We start from the raw sequence: 23,185 nt of genomic DNA on the forward strand, positions 1-23,185 counted from the left end.
CATCCATGTTTCTTTCTAACTCTTTATCCCTCTCCCTTCCGTTTCTAACTCTTTTTTTAAAAAAAATATATTTTATTGATTTTTTACAGAGAGGAAGGGAGAGGGATAGAGAGTTAGAAACATCGATCAGCCGCCTCCTGCACATCTCCTACTGGGGATGTGCCCGCAACCAAGGTACATGCCCTTGACCGGAATCGAACCTGGGACCTTTCAGTCCGCAGGCCGACGCTCTATCCACTGAGCCAAACCGGTTTCGGCCCGTTTCTAACTCTTTATCCCCCCCCCCCTCCTCTCTATAAAAAAAAAAAAAAATCAATAAAATATATATATTTTTAAAAAGAGAGAGAGAGTGGGTTTCTCCCTACAGCAAGCATGTCAGACTCCAAGGCTAACACGGGCGAAATAAGCAAGGTTTAAGTATGTGGCCACAAAAAAACAGAAGCTTCAATTATCATAGAAACATAGGTTTATTTCGATAGAGACATGCTGAATACAAAGGGCTGAAATAAATGAGTCATCGTTAACATAAAATAATAGAACATTTTAATAAAAACTAAATATTTTTTCTTGAACATTAACTTCCCAGACACTGAATAACTGCACAAATTAATAACACCAATAAACTTATTTTTCTTGTGCTCTGAAAGAGAAATATTTCCTGTTCGCACACCAAACAGGTCAGTCCAAGACTAATGATGTGGCCATCAGCTGCTAAAATATTCGCTGTTAATATTAGTGGAGAGAAATGGTGCACCTATGTGTAAGGTGTGTAAGGGAAACGAATGTAACACGATGATAGTAATCAGTCATTAGTGAACGTTGTAGTTTGTTATTAATAATTACGTATAACAGGATATTATAAAAATTAAGTGACAAAATTTTTATTAAAACGTTTCTTACATACTGGCTGGGCTGTATGTAAAATGTTTATTTAAACGTTTCTTACATATTGACTGGGCTGCAAAAATATTCGTTTCGGGCCGTGCGGCCCGTGGGCTGTGAGTCTGACATGCTTGCCCTAGAGAGTGGCAAGGAGCCTCCTCCCTAGAAAGAAGCTCCCTATATCAAGAGGTGGAGTGGCCCCATTTACTAGGGACCCCTGAGCTCCCCTAGCTGGGAGCTCCCTCCACTCCCCTCTCTAGGGGGAGCCCTTCTCTAGGGAGGTAGGCTTCTCTATGAAAGGAAGCTCCCCTTCCCTCTATGGAGGAGGCCCCTCTGTGGAAATAGAGCCATTAGAAGGGAGAGCGTTCAATGGGCCCATAGGAATGGACCTCTACAACAAGTGGAAAGGCTCCCCATCCCAGGATTTGTCACACTTCTGCTACACACTCAGCACAGAGACTGGCAGCTAGGACCAGGGATGAGACACATGTCACACCAGCACCAGTGTGACAGAGCACCCCAGAAATTCCAGCCAGACTTCACAGTGCACCCCGAGGGCACAGATGCTGCATATCAGAGTGAATGTTTCTGTTAGGTGGCTCAGGAGGTGGCACAGAGTATAAGGAGAACCAAGCCGGTCAGAGAATAGGAAAGGAGAGTTTTATTCTGAGTCCCCGAGAGAAACTCACAAGCCCAAAGGCAGGGCCAGTGAATTCTCACCAACAGGGAGGGGGGGCGCTTTGTTTTATACTGCGGTTGGGTGAGGGACAGGGGCATTAACTGAGGAAGTTCACGCCACAGGGGGTCAGCAGGGTATTCAGGAAGGAGTCAGTATCTGTGTGGGGGTCGTCGTGGATACCAGGGAGGAGCTGGTATCTGTGTCTGGCAGGCTGATCTGTTAGAAATTCCAGGGAGGGTCCATTATCTCATCACACATCTGCATGCATCTGATCCTGGGCTCCCTCCGACCTAACATCCCCACCTTTTAGTGATAGGGGACGCAGATTCATTCTGACCTCTTCCAGCTGACCAGGGATGACAAAAGGGGGTTTTAAAGGCCAGGGTCAGGCAGAGGCAGTTGGAGGGCAGCTGAGTGTAGGGATGGAGCAGGAACTGATTCACAGTCACCTGTGACATCTCCGCTATCCAGGAGCGGATGAACTTGAGGAGGCAGGGGGCTAGGAGAAAAAAGACACAGATGAGAATCAGGGGCCCTATCATGGGTAGGACCCAGGTAGCTAAGGGGCTTTGGACAAGTTGAAAAGAGAGCTGTTCCGGGAGTATCTTGTATGTAGTTCTTCACTCAGCTTAGTCAGGATCTGCACATTTTGCTCCACTACTCTGGACTCGTTGACGTAGTGGCAGCATTCTTCCTGAAGGAATATGCAGGTTCCTCCTCTTTCTGCAGTCAGAAGGTCTAAGGCAGGGGTCCTCAAACTACGGCCCGTGGGCCACATGCAAAAACAAATATTGTATTTGTTCCCATTTTGTTTGTTTACTTCAAAATAAGATATGTGCAGTGTGCATAGGAATTTGTTCATAGTTTTTTTTAAAACTATAGTCCGGCCCTCCAATGGTCTGAGGGACAGTGAACTGGCCCCCTGTTTAAAAAGTTTGAGGACCCCTGGTCTAAGGCGTGCTTGTTCTGTAGGGCTACCGGGGCTATTGATGTCACTTGCTGCTGTAGGGAGGCTAAAAGAGGCGGTAGTAGACTCCAGGGCTAACTGGAGCTTGTCATTAAAGTACTGAGCAGTGACTAGACTATTCCTGAGGGCCCCACAGTGAGGCCTACCGAGGCAGTGATACTCACCCCTAACATGACAGGGAGGAAGGCAGGACCGGGGGTAGGATGGAAGGAGCAGCCAGGCGAGCTCCGACTCTCCATACAAGGTCAGTTGGGGAACTACTGTGACCATAAAGCAAGGCCCAGGGTCAGAGGAGTTTATACAGTTGCTTAAGGTGCTGTTGCACCAAAAGAAGGTACCCAGGCTGGCCTTGGTGTACTGGCTGCGGTGTGGTTTTGAGTACAGTTCCAAGTGGCTCGCCCCCAGTTACTGGATTACTGATCTGGTAGCACATCCGTGGGGGCAGGGTGGGCTCTGGAGTTTTGAGTTCCTAAAGAGAAAAAAGGGGGGCTACCCCTGACCCCATTATAGTCATCATGGATGACACAGTCCCTCCAGTGGCAACCCCCATAGGTGTTGACATCTTGATTACACCTGTCTGGGTTCCGCTGGTCATAAGCAAAACAGACATAGGGTTGGCCACCATTGGCCACTGACCAGATGTTGACAGCCATCAGGATCTTTGTCTGGCATCCGACCAGAGGGCAGTCCTGAGATCCTACCTGCTGGGTGACTTGTTTGCTGTCTGGTAGTAGATTTCACGGACCTCGAACCTCCACACATAAGCGGGTGGGGGTGGGAGTAGGTTGCTCAGGGCCGGGAGGAGGAGGGGGGGGGGAGGGCAACCAAGGCAGACCCTAGTGGGGCCCAACACCTCACATTTATAGAAGTCCAGGGTCCTCTTGAGTCTGGAGAGGTGGTGCCACTACGGGTCGCCAAGTAGTTTGGCCGTGGTGAGGGTTGTAAGGATTACAGTGTGAGGTCCCGTCCACCTAGGCTCCAAGGCTTTTGGATGTAGATTCTTAAGAAGGACCGAGTCACCAGGGTGAAGGGCTGGTCCTTGGGAGTCCTGGTTGGTCGGCTCTGGCTTGAACAGAAATCTGTCCATGTGTTCTGGGAGCAATTGCCTGAGTAAGGAGAGATATGGAAGATAAGTACCCAGGGGAGGAGGATCAGTAGGGAGACGGTGGCTGAGCAAGAAGGGTCTCCCATATAGGAGTTCAAAAGGGCTTAAGAAGGTGGGGCTCCTGGTGTAGCCCGGATTTTGGTCGGGGCCATGGGCAGGAGGTTCAGCCAGGAGCTGCGAATTTCTAGAGAGAGTTTAGTTAGATGGTCCAATAGGTTGGAATTGAGTGGCTATGATGAGGGTTCAAGTCAGTGACAGACAAATCCAGCAGGATGTAGAGGAGGAGGGATTGATGTTAGAGAGTAGATGGAAAGTTGTGTTGATGAAGGTGGGCATAAGAGTAGGTTCAGGGTTCGTAAATAGAGAGTGACACTAGAGCAGCCGTGGGCAAACTACGGCCCGCGGGCCGGATCCGGCCCCGTTTGAAATGAATAAAACTAAAAAAAACAAAAAGACCGCACCCTTTTATGTAATGATGTTTACTTTGAATTTATATTAGTTCACACAAACACTCCATCCATGCTTTTGTTCCGACCCTCCGGTCCAGTTTAAGAACCCATTGTGGCCCTCGAGTCAAAAAGTTTGCCCACCCCTGCACTAGAGGATTTCCCATCCCAGACAGTAGAATTGATGACTCCCTCATCATTCCATGTCCGTTTCACCTGAAAATATTAAAAACCTGAGTTTCTTCCGGAATAAAAATTGGAGGGTCCCTGGCCAGGTAAGAACCTGTTAGGATTGATGGGTCATCAGGTCCTGGATGGTGTCACCGAATCTTCTTCGGGGATGGTGGGAGGCATTTGGTGAGCCTGAGAGAGGTAGGTGTTGCAGTGAAAGTGGGAGGGAATGTTAGAATGCGCTGTTACCCAAGGGAAAAGAGAAAGGGAAGGAGCAGTGGAAGCCAGGGACCTGGATATGAGGCTGGAGAAAAGGTGGGAGGGGGGCGGGGGGAGGGAGCAGGCTGCCTGCTCCCAGGCTTCTAGCCGTTTGGATTCTAAAGTTGCATTTTTTTTCCCAGAGATAATGATCTCAGTTTCTGATAATAGCCAGACTATTGAATAAACCTGTGCATTCAAGGAGGTTTCCTTTGGGAAGGGTGGAGGGGGATGGGGCGAGAAGGCGCTGAGGTAAGAGGACTTTTCAAAGCATTAAAGGGGTGAGGATGTTGGCCTGGGGATCTGTGGGCTCAGTGAGGGGGTCCCTTCGCCATGTCATGTCATAGAGGAGGTTTGCAAGAAGACTACAGTTGTGAACCTGGAGGCGAGAGTACCCAGTGAGCCTGAGGAAGGAAAACATTCCTTGTTCAGAGGAGGGGACAGTCATGGAGGAGATAAGGAGATAAGGCATTCACAGCGAGACTGAGGTAAGCGACTGCGATCTGGGACAACTGGGCCCCATAAGGGGACACATGGCAGTGGGGGATCAGCGTCCCCATGAAGGGAGGAGGCCAGGAGTGGAAGGAGCAGGGAGGCTGAAGGGCTCCAAGCTGCAGAGTGGCCCCTAGTTTGGTGAGAATATCTCGTCCTAAACAGGGGCACGGGGCACGAAGGCATGACTAAGAATGAGTGGGTTATAGGGCTATCATCAAGGAGGCAGGGAAGGGGTCCGGTGGTCAGCAGGCAGGTGTATTTGCCATCAATACCCATGACTGAGATCGTGGAAGAAAAAAGGAGCCCTGAAAAGGAGGGCAGGACAGAGAAGGCAGCCCCTTATCGATCAAGAAGGAGACCCACTACCTTCAGCATAGCCCTGGGCTCGGCGAGGGTGGTGGGGGGTCATTGTATCAGGGCACCTTCAGTCTTCGGCCAGTCCCAGTATGGCCAGCGGCGGGTCATGACCTGGAAGGGCGGCCCCTCCACGCTGGGGCGCAGAGGGCCCACCACTTTTCCAGGGGCAATCACTTTTCCAGTGGCCACTTCGACCACACGCCAGGCAGGGCTTGGTTGGACCCGGGACCGGGGGCACTGCTTTGCCCAGTGGCCTTCATTTCCGCATTTCAAGCATTCTCCGGATAGCGTGCACCCCCACCGCGCACGGCCCCCTTGGGGCCATGACGGCTGCCGTCAGCCACAGGGCTGCAACCAAGGCTTGAGTTTGCAGGTCTACCGGCTGTCAAATGCGGGCCTCCCGATCTGACTCTGCTTTCTCTTCACGGGCATTAAAATCTTAAAGGCCATGTGCACTAGATCTCAGACCGGGGTCTGAGGGCCATCCTCAAGGTCAGGGGGGAAAAAAACCTGAGATGCCTCTCAATCTGTGAGGCTGGACGTAGACAATGAGGCATAGACTCAGACTATGCCCTCAGTTCCTGCTGCCTCCCTCAGAGGTAGAATGGGCACAGAAAAAGAAGAGGCTGTTGAGGAAGGGAGTCTTTGGGTGGCCTGAGAATGAGTGTTAGATAGGAAAGACTGTTTGGGAGCTCACGTTCTCAGGATTTTGGCTCTTAAGGATAGGGAGAAGGTGGCTGCTGGTTAAGAGGGTCTGAAGAGAAAGAGCCGAGGAGTTTTCCAATTTGAGGAAGAACAGAAAGTGAGAGAGAATGGCTACCCGGATATATCCTTCCCAGCTGCAACCTATCGCAAAGAGAACTGGCCAGCCGACTATGAATTCAATTGCTGGAGATTCAGTGGAGAGCACACAGGGCGAGGCGGGCAGTTAGAATGAACACGAATGCTCAGGGGGAGATGGGCAGTTAGAACTCTCAGAGAACTCTCAGAGGGCAAGGCGTGAGGTATAGGTTTCCATGGCAGAGGTGTGTGTGGGGGGGGGGGAAGAGCGGGAGAAACGGAGATGAATGATCCTGGGTGGGGTTGGCGGAGAAGGACCCCAGTCGCTTCTCACTTCTCAATTGTACTCAGACGCTGCAACCTCCCTGGGGCGGGGCAGAGGGAAGGAGGGAACAGGCTCCGAAGCCTGCAAGTGCCTGTGCTTACTGACTGGGGAAGCAGGTGGGGGTGGGGGAGGGTGGGGTCGCCCAGCGGCTTGAGTTTCTGGCTCCTGCAGTGGCAGTGGCGGCGGCAGCCCGCGGTGGAAGAGGGGGGAGGGTCAGCAGTTAGAGGAGAAAGCATCACCGAAAGCATCACCTGACGGGGGTAGCAGAGGGAGGAGGAGAGGGGGCGGCACAGCACCAACCCCAGCCTGGCGGACCACTTCCCAACGGCAGCGAAGCGGGCAGATGGACTACCCGAGGACGAGGGTGCAGCGCACGTTGCGGCGCCACGGAGGGGCGCGGGGCATCCGAAGGCCCCCCCCTGCCCCCCCACACACACGGCACAGGAACCCACCCACACACACACACTGCGGGCTCAGCGGCGCACGGCATGGCCACAGCCTGGCTGGAGGAGAAAGGACGGGGCGAGGAGAGGAGGTGAAAGGGGCTTTGGGGGAAGGGACGGGGATGCAGAGAGAGGGGGAGAGAGAGAGAGAGAGAGAGAGAGAGAGAGAGAGAGAGAGAGAGAGAGACTTAGGCACATTTCCCGGGTTGCTGGCAGAAATTACTGAGATCCTTACGAATGGTAAAGTCAAGGTCCCATTTTCATACTGAGGCCATGCTACGTTGCAGATGCAAGTCCGGGGCAGGCCTAGTGTTTAGCCAGGCTGGCGGGCAGACACCCTAGAGGTGTGCTCCTATCAGGTTTGGAATTTGGATTCCCCATGCTCAATACCTGTGGCCTGTAGCATGGGCCAAAGGCCAGCATCCCAGCGGTTTGACCCAGGCTACAGACGGACGGAGGGACCGGGGAAGGTAGAGATGTCTCTGCTACCTTCCGAGGTCTGGAGGAGCCCTTCCTGGAAGGGTCTGGAAAGGCAATCTCTGATGCAGCCGAGTTTTAAGGACAGAGACGCCGGCAGGCAGGCGGCCACAGGGACCGGAAGGGGGTGGGGCGGGACTCACCGCTAATGCTGCCAAACCAGAAAAGGCTGCTGAGCTGAAGAAATGCGGTCCTGAGGGGTCCAGAGCCATGAGGAGGGAGAGGCGGGCACCCTGAGCCGTGGAGGCACCACCAAATGGGGTGCACACGCCTCCTGGGTTTCGGCACCAAATGTTATGTGGCTCAGGAGGTGGCACAGACTATAAGGAGAACCAAGCCGGTCAGATTATAGGAAAGGAGAAAGTTTTATTCTGCGTCCCCGGGAGAAACTCACAAGCCCAAAAGCAGAGCCAGTGAATTTGCGCCAACAGGGAGGGGGGCACTTAGTTTTATACTGTGGTTAGATGAGGGGCAGGGGCATTAACTGAGGAAGTTCCCGCCACAGGGGGTCAGCAGGGTATTCAGGAAGGAGTCAGTATCTGTGTGGGGGTCGTCGTGGATACCAGGGAGGAGGCAGTATCTGTGTCTGGCAGGCTGATCTGTTATAAATTCCAGGGAGGTTCCATTATCTCATCACACATTTGCATGCATCTGATCCTGGGCTCCCTCTGACCTAACAGTTTCAAATCCAGAATCTCAGATCCTAACATCATTATTTTCCTTTTTAAAATTGTTTTATTGCTTAAAGTATTACAAAGAGTATTATATATGTCTCTTTTTTTTTTCTCCCCTTGACCCTCCCCTAGCCTCCCATGCCACCTAGTGTCTTGTGTCCATTGGTTATGCTTATATGCATGCATACAAGTCCTTTGGTTGATCTCTTACTCGCGCCCCCCCAACCCTCCCCAGGCTTCCCGCTGTAGTTTGACAGTCTGTTCGATGTTGCTCTGCCTCTATCTATTTTTGCTCATCAGTTTATAATGGTCTTAATTATCCATGAATGAGTGAGATCATGTGGTATTTTTCTTTCATTGACTGGCTTATTTCACTTAGCATAATGCTCTCCAGTTCCATCCAAGCCGTTGCAAATGGTAAGAGGTCCTTTTTTACAGCAGCATAGTATTCCATCGTGTAGATGTACCACAGTTTTCTAATCCATTCATCTACTGATGGGCACTTAGGCTGTTTCCAGATCTTAGTTAGCTATGGTGAATTGTGCTGCTATGAACATAGGGGTGCATAGATCCTTTCTGATTGGTGTTTCTGATTTCTTGGGATATATTCCTAGAAATGGGAACACTGAGTCAAATGGGAGTTCCATTTTTAACTTTTTGAAGAAACTCCATACTGTCTTCCATAGTGACTGCACCAGCCTGCATTCCCACCAGCAGTGCACAAGTGTTCCTTTTTCTCCACATCCTCTCCAGCACTTGTCGTTTGTTAATTTGTTGATGATAGCCATTCTGACAGGTGTGAGATGGTACCTCATTGTTGTTTTGATTTGCATCTCTTGGATGATTAGTGATTTTGAGCATGTTTTCATATGTCTCTTGGCTTTCTGAATGTCCTCTTTTGAAAAGTGTCTATTTAGGTCCTTTGCCCATTTTTTAAAATAAATCTTTATTATTCAGATTATTATAGTTGTTCCCCCTTTTTCCCCCCATAGCTCCCCTCTACCCAGTTCCCACCCCACCCTCTGCCCTTACCCTGTCCCATCCTCTTCCATCTTTACGCTCTCTGTTGCCAGGTCATACACATGGAAAATGTAGCTATTTCCATCTGCAACGTGTCCCTGTATTCGGCCACACGAAGACTGTCTCAGCCTCACAGGGGGTGCCGCAGTGTCACAGGGACCGTCTCAGCCTTACAGGGGCCATCACAACCTCACAGGGACCGTCTCAGCCTCACAGGGACTGTCTCAGCCTAACAGGGGCTGTCTCAGCCTTGCAGGGGGCGCCGCATCCCACGTTGGGGGTGAAGGTGCGAGACAGAAGCTCCTTTCACTGTCTCTCATGCTGCTCCCTTGGGTATCACCGGTGTTGGAAGTTTCTGAGAGCAGTCTGCAGGTGCTGGACATCATACTTTAACTGGTCAACACGAAGTTTGGTATTCTGTCTTTTGTTGGGCGGCTCCTTGCTGGACAAAATCTCCAGGCGTTCTTGCTGGCGGAATATCTGGTATGCTTGCTTGGATTTCCTTTTCTACTAAGTGCACAGACTGCTTGTCTGCCGTCTCCCGGCATCCCATGTGAGACTGGATCTGGTGGACCTGTTTGTGCATTTGCTGGTACAGCGGTTCCATGTTACCGGCCCAGCTGGGTCCGGTTCCAGCTTCCTCCAAACCTGACTCTGCTTCTTGAGTGTGTCCCTTATGGGTGCAAGGAGTTGAAATCTGCAGTTTGTTGGGCTGCAAAAGCACATGTAGTTCCTTTTGTGCCACTGGCACATCTTGGGCAGTGATTTAAATTGACTAGGGTGGGGTCTCAGGGAGTCACCAGGGCAGAGAAAATAGCAATGGCGTCTCCACGACTCCATGTCTTTGCGTCAACGAGTGCCGGCGAGCAGCTCCGTGAGAAAGCTGCCCTCGATTTCCGACCCACTGCAAGACTGTCCTGCCTCTCGCCATAGGGGTCTGGGACCTCAGAATACCGCCCCAAACAAGCTCAGTGAATTCGAGACTTTGTAACCCCTTTCGATTGAAAAAAAACACAAAAACGCACATCCAGTTGCATCCCACCTGGCACGCAACCCTGTACCTCTGTTCTTGGTGCCTCTGCATATACTACACAGTCTCAATGCTCTTCTTTTTTTCCTTCCAGTTGTAGAACTTCCACTGGGCCAGCTTTCCCATGGTTCTTAATGATCGCTGTTTTGTCTTATAGTTGGTATTTTCAACGTTGTTGTGGGAGGCAGCACGCACAGGTCTGTACCTTATGCCACCATCTTGGTTCTCCCCTTTGCCCATTATTTTATTGGATTGTTTATCTTCCTTTTGTTAAGTTGTATGAGTTCCCTATAAATGTTGGAGATTAAACCCTTATTGGTGATAACATTGGCAAATATGTTCTCCCATGCAGTGGGCTTTCTTGTTTTCTTAATGGTTTCTTTTGCGGTGCAGAAGCTTTTTATTTTGATGTAGTCTGATTTGTTTATTTTCTCTTTAGTTTCCAATGCCCTAGAAGCTGTATCAGTGAAGAAATTGCTTCGGCATATGTCTGAGATTTTGTTGCCTTTGGATTCCTCTAGTATTTTAATGGTTTCCTGTCTGACATTTAAGTCCTTTATCCATTTTGAGTTTGTTTTTGTGTATGGTGTAAGTTGGTAGTCTAGTTTCATTTTTTTGTATGTATCTGTCCAATTTCCCCAACACCATTTATTGAAGAGACTGTCTTGACTCCATTGTATGTTCTTGCCTCCTTTGTCGAATATTAATTGGGCATATTGGTTCGGGTCGATTTCTGGGCTCTCTATTCTATTCCATTGATCTATATGTCTGTTCTTGTGCCAGTACCAGGCAGTTTTGAGAACAGTGGCTTTGTAAAACAGCTTGATATCTGGTATTGAGATCCCACCTACTTTGTTCTTTCTCAGGATTGCTGAAGCTATTCGGGGTCTTTTTTTATTCCAGATGAATTTTTGGAGAGTTCGTTCTAGGCCTGTAAAATATGCCATTGGTATTTTAATGGGAAGTGCATTGAATTTATAGATTGCTTTCAGTAGTATGGACATTTTAATGATGTTGATTCTACCAATCCAAGAACATGCTATGTCCTTCCATCTGTTTATGTCTTCCTATATCTCTTTTTTCAATTCCCTGTAGTTTTCTGAGTAGAGGTCTTTTACCTCTTTAGTTAAGTTTATTCCCAGGTAGCTTAATTTTTTTGGTGCAATGGTAAATGGGATTGCTTTTTTAGTCTCTCTTTCTGTAAGTTCACTATTGGTGTATAGAAATGCCATAGATTTCTTGGCATTAATTTTGTATCCTGTTACATTGCCAAATTCATTTAGCAATGGCTAATACTTCCAGTACTATGTCAAACAGGAGTGGTGAGAGTGGGCATCCCTGTCTTGTTCCTGATCTTAGGGGAAGTGGGTATAGTTTTTGTCCATTGAGTATGATGTTGGCTATGGGTTTGTCATATATGGCTTTTACTATGTTGAGGTATGATCCTTCTATACCCACCTTGCTGAGAGTTTTTATCAGAAATGGGTGTTGGAATTTGTCAAATGCTTTTTCTGCATCAATTGATATGACCATGTGTTTTTTTTCTTTCAATTTGTTTATGTGATGTATCACGTTTATTGATTTTCGAATATTGTACCATCCTTGCATCCTTGGGATAAATCCTACTTGGTCATGGTGTATGATCTTTTTGGTGTACTGCTGGATCCAATTTGCTAAGATTTTGTTGAGAATTTTGGCATCTATGTTCATGAGGAATATTGGCCTGTAATTCTCTTTCATTGTGTTGTCTTTCCCTGGTTTTGGTATTATGGTGATGCTGGCTTCATAGAATGAGCTTGGAAGTGTTCCTTCCTCTTGGATTTTTTTGTAGTGGTCTGAGGAGGGTAGGTTTTAGTTCTTTCTTGAATGTTTGGTAAAACTCCCCTGTGAAGCTGTCTAGCCCTGGGCTTTTGTTTGCTGGAAGCTTTTTGATGACTGCTTCAATTTCTTCCATAGTTATTGGCCTATTGAGATTTTTAGATTCTTCCTGATTGAGTTTTGTAATGTTGTATTTTTCTAGGAATTTGTCCATTTCCTCCAGGTTGTCTAGTTTGTTGGAGTAGAGTTGTCCATAGTATTTTTTAACAATCATTTGTATTTCTGTGGGGTCTGTTGTTATTTCACCTCTATCATTTCTGATTTTGTTAATTTGGGTCCTCTCTCTTTGCTTCTTGGTGAGCCTGGCTAGAGGTTCATCAATCTTGTTTATCCTTTCAAAGAACCAGCTCTTGGTTTCGTTGATTTTATGTACTGTTTTTTTGGTCTCTATGTCATTTATTTCTGCTCTGATCTTTATTTATTTATTTTTTTTGCTCTGATCTTTATTATCTCCTTCCTTCTGCTCACTCTGGGCTTTTCTTGTTGCTCTCTTTCTAATTCTTTGAGTTGTAGAGTTAGACGATTTACTACCATTTTTTCTTGTTTTTTGAGGTAGGCCTGTAAACTTCCCTCTCAGGACTGCTTTCATTGTGTCCCATAGGTTTTGGATTGTTGTGTTTTCATTGTCATTAGTTTCCAGGATGTTTTTAATTTCTTCTTTGATCTCATTGGTAACCCAATCAATATTTCATAACATGCTATTCAGCTTCCAAGTGTTTGAGTATTTTGGGTTGTTTTTTATTGTAGTTTATTTCTTTTTTTAAAAAATATATTTTATTGATTTTTTACAGACAGGAAGGGAAAGAGATAGAGAGTTAGAAACATCGATGAGAGAGAAACATCGATCAGCTGCTTCCTGCACATGTCCCACTGGGGATGTGCCCGCAACCCAGGTACATGCCCCCGGCCGAAATTGAACCTGGGATCCTTCAGTCCGCAGGCTGACGCTCTATCCACTGAGCCAAACCGGCCTCAGCTGTAGTTTATTTCTAATATTATGCCATTGTGATCTGAGAAGATGCTTGGTATGATTTCAATCTTCTTGAAATTAGGGAGACTTTGCTTGTGACCCAATATGTGGTACATTTTTTAAAAGGTCCCATGTGCACTTGAGAAGAACGTATATTCTGCAGCTTTGGGTTGAAATGTTCTGAAGATGTCAATTAAGTCCATCTGATCTAGTGAGTCATTTAGGATTGCTATTTCTTTGCTGATTGTTTGTCTAGAGGATTTATCCAGTGATGTCAGTGGTGTATTAAAGTCTCCTACCATGATTGTATTGTTGTCGATCTCTCCCTTGATATCTTCCAGGAGTTTTTTTTATGTATTTGGGTGCTCCTGCATTGGGTGCATATATATTTATCAGGGTTATATCTTATTGTTGTATCGACCCCTTTAGTATTATGAAGTGGCCTTCCTTATCTCTTGTTGCGCCCTTCACTTTGAGGTCTATTTTGTCTGATATAAGTATCGCTACCCCAGCTTTTTTTTCATTTCCATTTGCCTGAAAGATATTTTTCTATCCCTTCACTTTCAGTCTGTGTGAGTCCCTTATTCTGAGGTGGGTCTCTTGTAGACATCAAATATATGGGTCATATTGTTATATCCGTTCAGCCACTTGATGTATTTTGATTGGAGCATTTAGTCCATTTACGTTTAAAGTTACTATTGAAAGGTACTTGTTTGTAGCTATTTCTATATTTTGTGCCTGTTTTCTTTCTTAGCTTTTTATTTCTTCTTTTTTACACCAGTCCCTTTAGCATTTCTTGCATTGCTGGCTTGGTGGTGATAAACTCCCTTAACCTTTTTTTGTCTGTGAAGTTTCTTATTTCCCTTCAATTTTGAATGATAGCCTTGCTGGAAAGAGTATTCTTGGATTCAGTCCTTTGCTTTGCATCACCTTGTAAATTTCCGTCCATTCTTTTTTGGCCTGATGTGTTTCTGTTGAGAAATCATTTGATAATCTAATGGGAAATCCCTTGTACGTAACTCTCCATCTCTCTCTTGCAGCTTGTAAGATTCTCTCTTTGTCCTGAACATTTGCCATGGTAATTATGATGTGTCTTGGCATGGTTCTTTTTGGGTCCATCTTGTTTGGGACTCTCTGTGCTTGTGTGACTTTTTTCTTCCCCACCTCAGGGAAGTTTTCTGATATTATTTTTTCAAATTGGTTTTCTAACCCTTGTTCCTCTTTCTGTTGTCCTGGCAACCCTATTAATCATATGTTGTTTTGTTTCATGTTGTCCCATAGCTCCCTTAGGCTCTCCTCCTGTATTTAATTTTTTTCTCCAATTGCAGTTCAGTTTGGGTGTGTTTTGTTTCCCTGTCTTCTAATTCGCTAATTCAGTCTTTGCTTCTCATAGTCTATTGTTGAAACTTTCAATGGTGTTTTTTATTGCATCTATATCACTCTTCATTTCTTCTTGGTTCTTACATAAATTATTGATTTTTTCATCCATTTCTTTTTGATTCTTAGATAAGTTGTTGATTTTTTCATCAGTTTCTTCTTGATTCTTGCATAAGTTGTTGATTTTTTCCTCCATCCTGTTTATGCACTCTAGGACCCTTAATCTGAATTCTTTTTCTGACATGTTGCATGCCTCTGTTTCACTTATCTGCTTATCTGGCGAGTCCTCCTCTTCTTTCCTTTGGGGGTTTCTTTGTCTACCCATGTTTTATCTCACCAACAGATCTAGTTGTTGAGTCATTCAGGGGCTGCTCCTTGGGTGGCTGTCTCTCCTCGGGCTGCAGTTGCTCCTTGGGCAGTTGTGGTAGCAGTTGCTCCTCAGTTGGCAGTAGCTTCTCTGGTGGGTGCTGTTCACGGCCGTGGTGGCTCCTCTGGCTGCTGTGGGGAGGCTTCTCACACAGCTGCTGTTCCTCAGACAGAGGGTGTGCTGATCACGAGGCTGTTCCTTGGATGGGGGTTGGCTACACACGCAGCTGCTACTCCTTGAACTGGGGCAGACTGCTCATGTGGCTGTTGTTCCTTGAATGGGGGCTGGCTGCATGTTGCTGTTGTTCCTCTGATGTGGTGGGCTGCTTGTGGGGCTACTGCTCCTTGGACTTGGACAGGTTGATTGCAAGTCTGCTGCTCCTTGGATGTGTGTGGGCTGCTTGCACGGCTCCTGCTCTTTGGACAGGAGTGAGCTGCATGCGTCGCTGATCCTCCTCTCCAGGTGTCTGGTTATGTGGCTTGCTCTCTAGCACTTTAGCCAGACAGGATAAAATTCACCTTAACAAGACATGACTCAAGGGGAACGAAGCATGAATGTACTCACGACACTGATAACCCCAATATAAGTGACCACCTGAGAAAAGAGAATTAGGGAAGAGAAAAGAGAGTACAAATGATATGAGAGAGAGAGAGAGAGAGAGAGAGAGAGAGAGAGAAGAAAAGATAGGAGAGAAAAGAAAAAGGGGAATATATATATATATATATACACACATATATATATACATATATATACATACATAGAGAGAGAGAGAGAGAGAGAGAGAGAGAGACAGAAAACACCACAGAACCAATAGATAAACCAAATAAATACAAACATCCAGTAAAGAGGGTTTCATTATTCTCAGTCTTTGACTACATGGTTGATTTTTAAAATGACCTGTCCCCACAACACAGTCAATGGTGAACATTTCAAGTTGCAAAAACAAAGCAGACACATTGAGAAAAACTGCGGTCCTATTATCAATTTCAAGTACTATCAACACACATTCCCGCCATTTCTGTGCCACCAAAGTTCATGGACAAAATGTAAAATGTGGTTTAGATTGGATGAATTACAACTAAGAGCATTAAGACAATTTCCGATTTAAGAAACTATATTTCTAAGAATATAATTATCGATTTCATAAGTCTTTCTCTCCTCATGTATGTACACAGCTGCTGCCACTGACTGAAACAGAACATTCCCAGAAAACTTCCCCTGAGCCAAGATGTTGTAAAGCAAAAATCAACAACCTTATTCACACCATGCTCACAGATACACAGCAGCCATGGAGATAAAGTACAGATGCTAATAGACACATTCAAAACTAGTGTGACCTGAAGCTGAGATGCTGAGTCTGCTCTTTCAGGAAAAAGCTTGAAGGGGCCATTCTTGCTCCTGGCACTTTCATTGCCTCTATAATGGGTCCTGCAAAGTAAACACTGGATGTGATTTTCAATTTTGCCTTTTTTTTCTTAAAATCGAAAATCCTCTTTGAAATTATCTTGTTTTTTTTTTTTTTAAGATATGAATGTATGTATTAGGTAGAGCTGCTATGTCTTCTGGAATTGGCAGAGTGGCTTTGTGTAGTAGGTGTTCTGCAGGCCCCAGTGGTTCAGCCTCCCCATTCACCTGAGCTGGGCACTTTACGTGTGCCCCTGTGTGGGCTTTGTGCATAGTCTTGTTGTAGTTGAGCTTTGGTTGCTGTTGGTGTCACTGGGAGGAGTTGACCTCCAGGCCAATTGGCTGTGAGGACCAGCTGCAACTACAATGAAGAGCTTCTGTGCAGGAGACACCCCTATTGACCAGAACTTGCTTCAGTGGAATTTTGCAGGCCAGAAGGGAATGGCAAGAAATATTCAAAGTAATAAATAGCAAGGACCTTTAACCAAGATTACTCTATCCAGCAAAGCTATCATTTAGAATTGTAGGTCAAATAAAGAGCTTCACAGACAAGAAAAAGCTAAAGGAGTTCATCACCACTAAAATCAGTATTACATGAAATGAAAGGTATTCTTTAAAAAGAGGGAGAAGAAAAAGATGAAGATGAAGATGAAGAAGAAGAAGATGAAAAATAAAGTGACAATAAGTACTTATCTATCAATAATTGAATCTAAAAATCAAAATAAACAAATAAGGAATCTAATCCTATATTATGAAACCCTAATATGCAAATTGACTGAACGTTGGAACGACCAGTCAGGATTAACGCACACTGACCACCAGGGGGCAGATGCTCAAAGCAGGAGCTACCCCCAGCCTGCAGGCCCCAGGACAGCCAAGGCGGATGCCAGCAGGGGTTCCCCTTTGCCCTGCTGGTCACCTCCCACAGAGGGAGGAGATTGGCGGTGGTTGCGGGGGGTAGGGCTGGCGAGTGGGCGGCATCAGGCCAGCCAAGGCAGGTGCCAGTGGGGGGCCCCCAATCATCCTGCCAGTTGCCCCACAGATTGGCCCTGATCACCAGCCAGGCCTAGGGACCCTACCTATGCATGGATTTTGTGCACAGGGCCTCTAGTGAACAAAATAAACTGATGAACAAAAATAGACCCAGAGACATAGAAGCATAGAACAGAGAGAAGGCAGGGGAGGGTGGGTGGGATGAGATCAACCAATGAACTTGTATCCATATGTGCATAACCCATGGACACAGATAATGGAGTGGTGAAGACCTGGGGTGGAGGACAGGGACAGTCTGGAAGAGATCAATGGGGGAAATAGGGGCTTGTGAGAATAAACAAGTCATCTTTTCTGTCAAAGAACAGTTTAGACAGCCGCCATTTTGGACTGGGTGACCTGGCAGCCACCACATTGGCTGCAGGACTTGCAGCTCCCTGAGGGCCGCCATCTTGAAATGGCAAAGGCCAACCCCTCCCTTTGAATTAGCCAATCATGCAAGACTGTGTGCCTTAGCTCCATTCAAAAGTGAGGGATAGGTCACATGCATCAGGATTAGAAAGCTGAGCAGACTGCCTGCTCAGTGTGTGCATGTCCTCAGACCATGTGTGCACCCTTCTACATAGAAGTAAAGATGTTTGCCTGCTGCCTGGCTCCCGAGTGTGCTTCGTCTTCTACTAAGACCCCTGAATTGGGGGCTTGCCTTATTTCTTATAGGACTTATGTGCTACTTTCAACATTAAAGATTTTTTAAAATAAAAATTAAGTATAACTAAAATAAAATACAGAACTTTTATTGTTCTTCAGAAAAGTAACATACTTCCTCATGGGTCACACACTGACACCTTTAGGGTCCACCTGGGATTTGAGTGCAATCAAGTTGGCAGCAGCCACAATATAGGTAAGTGCTGTTATTACTCTTACTAGTGGCCCAGTGCACAAAATTTGTGCAAATTAAAAGGGAATTAGTTAGAGAAATTATTTTAATATTGCTATTCATGTCCCCTGGCCTGGCACTGGGCAGGGAGGCAGCCTCACGTCCCTGGCTGGCAGAAGTCCCTGCCCATTCATGCTGCAAATCCCTGCCCACCCATGCCTGCCTCACACACAGCCTCCTGCTGTTTGGTCATTATGGTGTCACAGCGTGATGACCATTTGCATATTAGCCTTTTATTATGATGATGATATCTGGCCCAACTTTTTGATTATTATGTATGATAAATTCCTGGAAATGTAATCATCCAGCCCAGGAGCCTGAATATTTGCTACATCCTGTCAAACTGTCTCCAGAAATGCTGTCCCCTATTCTCCAGAGCAGTGCTATCAGGTGTCCGTTTCATCACACCCTCTCCATTACTGAATACTGTGATTTTTTAAATGTTCCAGGTATCTTTCCTTTGCAATTACTTGATTACCTTTGAAGTTAACTTCTCTCATGTATATTAGTTACTTTATTTCTTCTTAATTCAAGGTCTTTGCTCAGACATATTCTTCTTTGATTAATCCTATTTCATTTGAGTTCACAGGAAGCAATAGCAGCTTCCATGGAGGAAGGTGGGGGGATAGAGGGGAGAGAGTGGTTCTAGACCATATGTGGTTGGCAGTGGCTCCTGTTAAAGGTTAGATAGGAGGAGAGGGGGTTAAGGGAGGTGTTAGGTTCTGTGAAACTGAAATGTTAGGGTGAGGGCACACAATCAAATTTCACCATTTGGAAGGTTGGGCCCCTGGGGTCTGGTGAGGAGGATGAGGGTCAGACCTGGATTTGGTGAGGGATGCAGGAGGGGAGCTGTCTAGCTGGCAAGGGCCATGGGCAGCTCCCTGGATTCAGGCGCCCAGCACTCACTGCCAGCACTGGGACCACCACACTGTCCAGGCCCCACAACAGCCAGACGGACCTGCAGCTTCAGCTCCGGCCACACTGCAGGGGCTGTGGGGAGTTGTGTGGCCTCCAAGCCTGTACCTCCTCACCTCTGAGCTGGGTGTGCACCTCTCTTCAGGGAAACTGCCTGAGCGGCCCCTCTAGGTGACATCACCTGGTGACGCCATCAGTGGGCACGCAGCACACAGCCTGATGCTGCGCGGGCTGTGGGAGACTTTATGGGAGGAGGTCCTCTGTCCTCTAACCCCACCACTGTAGGCCCAGAGCCCTCATCCCTGTGCACATGGTCGTCTGTAACTAGCACCCAGAGTCTGGAGTGGGGGCAGGAGGTTCCCACAGCGTCAGAAACCGCTTGTCCCAAGGGTCCCATGGTCTCAGTGTTGCCACATGACTGCATGGCCTTGGTGTTATGTCACTACTTTCTGATGCCAGTTTTGCACCTTAAACTCTTAAAATAACTGCAAGACAGCTTTACTTTCTGCCCTCCCAAGACTCACAGTTCTGTTGCATATGCTCCTTTCAAAGGGCAGTTTCTAGTTCTTGGCCATGTGGGGTGTTGATGACTTTTCATTCTAGGTTTGCACATGGGGCATCCTGAATTCTGTGAGGATGGTGACTCTGTTTGTTCTGCAGCAAGCCTGTGAGCAAATAAATATGATCCCTATTTTACATCTACTCTCAGATTGTAGTAACATTTCCCCAAGTTGGACTAGATCCTATAAACCAATTCCCACGCTCCACTACACTAAATAAGAATCAGGATCTGAGCTCACCTTTCACATAAGGAGCCAATGAGGAAGCCTCACGTCCCTGGCCAGACACTGGGCTGGGAGACAGCCTCATGTCCCGGGCTGGCACAAGTACCTGCCCCCTTCCCCAATGCTGCAAGTCCCTGCCCACCTGTGCCTGCTTCCCGATCAGTCACTACATGACAACATCCAATTTGCATATTACCCTATTATAAGTATAGATGAGTTTCCTCCTGCACACTTTTCCAGTCCATGACAAATCCTTAAGTATTCTAGTTCCTTCAATATCGGTCACAACTCCACCTTGAACATTTATAATTTGTTTCACAACTGGTTTGGAACCATTGAGAAAAATTAAATGATTCAAGTTTAATCTGGCATCTTGGATATGAATTAAGTAGGCTATCTCAAGTGATGATAAACAGCATATCTATGTGTGGTGCTTGGGACCACTCAAATTTTCCAGATTGTCTCTGTCATCACCACAGACATGGAAATTAGACCCAGGAAACCCACTGGGTTCCCACAACAGTCCTCATTCCTCCATCTACTAATGCAGCAGCCTAGTATTTAGAAATTGCCCTTCTTGGGTGGGAGTATGGGGCAAAAACTTGGATTTGTAACTCTTAAACATTGATTTATTTTTCTTTTCCTAGACAATATTTCTCACTAACTATCTGATAGCCATTGCAATACAGCACACTTTTTAAAAATATATTTTTATTGATTTCAGAGAGGAAGGGAGAGGGAGAGATAGATAGAAACATCAATGATGAGAGAGAATCATTGATTGGCTGCCTCCTGCACGCCCCCTACTGGGGATTGAGCCCACAACACAGGTATGTGCCCTTGACCGGAATTGAACCCGGGACCTTTCAGTTCACAGGCTGGTGCTCTATCCACTGAGCCAAACTGGCTAGGGCAATATAGCACACTTTCTACTTCCCAGTCTCCATAGATGATTCATCATGTCCTTGTTGAACAAATGGTAGGAAACAAAAAAATGTTTATATTATTCAAAAACAGAAAAATGTCCCTTCTTTTCTTGAACAAGAGTGGGACTAACAGTTTCTTTTAAAAATTATTTCATTGTTTAATTTTGGTAACATGGTTAATAACATTATATAAATTTCCCTTATATGACTTTGTAGTACGACGTTGCATATTCTATTATGTCACCAGCCAATGTCTAGTGTCATCTGTCCTCTTGTATTTGACCCCCTTTACCTGCCTTGTACTCCCTCTTGGTTTTTCCCTTCTTGTAACCACCATTATTTCAACGGAATGAAGGAGGTTTTGTTTGTGTTTGTTTCTTTTGTTTATGGTCTTGCATTCCATTCATGAGGGAAAATGTAGAGTGTGCCACTTTATCCTTTCGAAAAATGAAATCCTCAACAGCATCTGAGATACAAATATCTTGGAATATTTCTGCCCACTGAGTGAGAACTGTCCAAGAACATTCTGCCCACATGTTACCGTGAAGGGTTACCCACTGATGTTTCTTTTCTGTCCCTGACTATTATTGCAAGACTATGGCCAGAGCCATGAGTCAATAAATCTTTGCATATCTGGTCACTTGTCATCCAAACAAAGTGAGTGAGGAGGTGAATCGCCCCATCCTCTGGCCATTGTGAAAGCTTTGTTACCCACTGTCCTTCACAGATGTCCAGAGATGGTCTGTCATGCTGCAGCAGTCCCTCTCTGGTTAGTCATTGACTTCATGCAAAATCAATAAGTGTGGCCAGGACATTCCTTCTGTCAACAGGGAGAGACATTTTCTTCCAGAAACGTAATTTTCAGAGTTCAGGTCCATCATTTTGTCCCTAAATAGTTTTTGAAGGTGTAAAATCTCAACATGATCTGCATAATGCTCTGTGCCAAGAAGACAGAGTGGCCCTGATGACACGGGGCTCTGAGGAGGGGCATGGCCAAGGGCCCCACCCTCTTCCTGAGTGAGGAACACAGACAGTTTATTCACAGGTGCTCAGATGGGAAGGTGGGCTGAAGCCTGGCGAGCACTGGATTCTCTAAGAGGTTCTTCTAGAAACAGACCACTCAGATGCTTCCTCTCATTTCAGCAGAGAAGTTGTTTATGAAAGCACTTGCGAAGTTTCCCTTCCACACTTTGTGAGAGGCTCAGAGAAAGGAGCCATCAGTACAGCCCCTGAGAGGCCATAGCAGAATTCCTGAAGGTTGTAGACTCTATAGAAGTGGGCAAAGGCTGCTGCCCACACAGGACATGAAAAATCTGATGCGAATGGAACCATGTGTCAAACTTCTCAGGGGAGAAGCACTCACAAATTCAAGCAGCATAGAGGCCAGCTCTGGTGATGCACATCCCAGCCATGAAGAAGAACAGGCCATCTGGCCACGTGATGGCCTTGACAACCCCCCTGGTGATAGTAAAGTGCATGCTGGGCACAAGGCCACTCAAGCCAAGGCCCAGGAACACTTCTGCACTTGTCTGCCAGTGGTTTGGACTGACCAGTCCCCCTGTGCCACGATGATGGTAGAATGCCCAGGACATAGACATTGGAAAGGAGGTGAGCTGTGGCTGTGGGAGCAGTAGAAGGAGTAACAGAGTCAGGGGACACAGCTCCCCATAATCCAGGATGGAGACTGTCTGAGGGACTCTCTCTGAATGGCAGTAGATGGTGGGAGAGAGCCAAGCAGAGCTGAGGCGGAGCACTGCCCCCAAAACATTCCAAAACCACCTTCTCCTTCAGGGGCCACGGAGTATGTGTTTGGTGTGAGCATGGTCAAGTCCCAGAAAGAAAACAGCACAAAACCAAGCAGATGGGCCTAGTTACAGCTGCTTTCTGTATCGATGCAGGAGATGCTCCTGGAGCAAGCCTGGAAGAGGGATAGGTGGTGTGTGGCTCTGAGGCAGTGAATCGCAGTCCTTCACCAGTTAGGGAGCACATGGTACTGGATGACCCACCAGCGTCCCTCCCAGACCTTACACATGAACTCCATCTTCTCCAGAGCATAGGGTGTGTGCAGCAGAAGGTGAGGACCGCACTTCCTCTTCCTAGGCATGCTTGCTCTTCCTTAGCTTTATGTGGGTTGGTGATTCCCCATTTGCAGTTCTCCTCTATCAGGGGCTACAGTTTAATCAGCTCCACCACGTCAGTTTCCCTGATACTGACAGGAGCCCCATTGCACTGTGCCACCACCAGTCCTTTGTGAGTAGACATCTTACTGGTCCGTCAATTCCCTGCAGCTTTGGCTTGGGGACAGGCTGGGTGTCTCAGTCTCAGGAGGCAGAGGTCTCCCTCTGAGGGTAGCCACACCTGGTGGCAGGCTCGGCTGGAGGCCAGGGCCCCACACCACAGTCCAAAGCCCAGCAGGTGATCCATTGCCCACTGGCCAGGGTCTTCGCGCGCTCCCAGGCTTTGTTCCTGTGCTGGCAGAAGCCACTTACAGTGAGGCTAGAGTTTCTGAGCACCAGCCTGGCCTGTG

The 23,185-nt window shown here is 46.8% G+C and overlaps 1 pseudogene; it reads right to left on the bottom strand.

Annotated features, from left to right (window-relative positions):
* Positions 1 to 1,658: 1,658 nt before the first annotated feature.
* Positions 1,659 to 22,920, bottom strand: LOC139009574 (adiponectin receptor protein 1-like; annotated as a pseudogene).
* Between the last annotated feature and the right edge of the window lie 265 nt (positions 22,921 to 23,185).

This window comes from Myotis yumanensis, unplaced genomic scaffold (assembly GCF_028538775.1).
Source record: "Myotis yumanensis isolate MYYU_CA2020_CCGP unplaced genomic scaffold, mMyoYum1.0.hap1 SCAF_4, whole genome shotgun sequence".
NCBI classification, from domain to species: Eukaryota; Metazoa; Chordata; class Mammalia; order Chiroptera; family Vespertilionidae; genus Myotis; species Myotis yumanensis.